The sequence below is a fragment of the Penaeus monodon genome, chromosome 21 (genome assembly GCF_015228065.2).
Source record: "Penaeus monodon isolate SGIC_2016 chromosome 21, NSTDA_Pmon_1, whole genome shotgun sequence".
Lineage (NCBI taxonomy): Eukaryota > Metazoa > Arthropoda > Malacostraca > Decapoda > Penaeidae > Penaeus > Penaeus monodon.
In genome coordinates this window covers 4,060,416-4,061,472 of record NC_051406.1, presented here as the reverse complement: position 1 = coordinate 4,061,472, position 1,057 = coordinate 4,060,416, and the positions used below count along the sequence as shown (strand labels likewise).

The 1,057-nt window shown below is 34.5% G+C and overlaps 1 pseudogene; it reads right to left on the bottom strand.

The window, feature by feature from the left end:
- Nucleotides 1–563: 563 nt before the first annotated feature.
- Nucleotides 564–1,057, bottom strand: part of LOC119586760 — a 19,318-nt pseudogene continuing 18,824 nt past the window's right edge.

Here is a 1,057-nt window from a genome sequence, read left to right as displayed (position 1 = left end):
GCAGAAGGGGGAAGGGAGAGGGGAAATTTTTAAAAAGGGGAGTAAAAGGGGAAGATGGAATGAAAAAAAAAAAGGAAAAGAAAGGAGAGCGAGAGAAAGAGAGAGAGAGAGCGAAATGAGGGGAAAAGGAGAGCGAGAAAGAGAGAGAGAGCGAAATGAGGGGAAAAAGAAAGCGAGAGAAAGAGAGAGAGCGCGAATGTGGGGAAAAAGAAAGCGAGAGCAAGGGAAAGATGTGTAAAGTGAAATTTCCCCAATGAGCTTGAAAAATACTATTAAATTAACTTACTTGTATATGTAGCTGATGTTTGCTCAAGACCCCCTGAATTGCACATCGGAGGCATGATAATAATTGGGTGTTGGTAAGGTTTTTTTTTTGTAAAACTTCTCTGAAATACAGACTCTTTTCTGACAGTACTGCCTATTAGGAGAAAAAAAAAGAAATTTTTACGAGAAATATTTGCATAAATAAATACTTTATTGTATTTATTGTATCATTAGTACTGTTTATGCACTATATATTCAGGAACTCTATTTGAATTCATTGTATAAAATCAATGATAATTTTATTGTTGGATAATGTGACTTGCACTAAGAGCCATATGAAGTGAAGCAGGTGGATTTTGACCATACAGCTGCATAAGGGATAGTCTAATGTATCAAGAATATCAAGAGAATTATCACTTTCGCGGTGTCCGAGTTCGACAATGTCGGTAGCAAGAGTGGGAGACGCTATAACAGTCACTGTGGCTAAAAGAGGCAAACTATCCTATACTGAAAAAGCCATGTTGTTTACTACTAGAAAAAAGTTACATGATGCGTAATGAGTAATAGTAAAACAACAAAACTACAAAAAATGATAATGCTGATAATAATAAACAATGAGATAAAAATAACGTGATATAAAATAGCTTTATAATACACCCTGTAGATAAAATCATTACATCATGAACACGTAGAGTATAAATGAGAATAACTCCTTTTGTTTAAAGGTAAAGCCACAACAAAATGATCGCGAAATACAAAATTGTGACACAACTCAAACAAGAAAATTGTGATT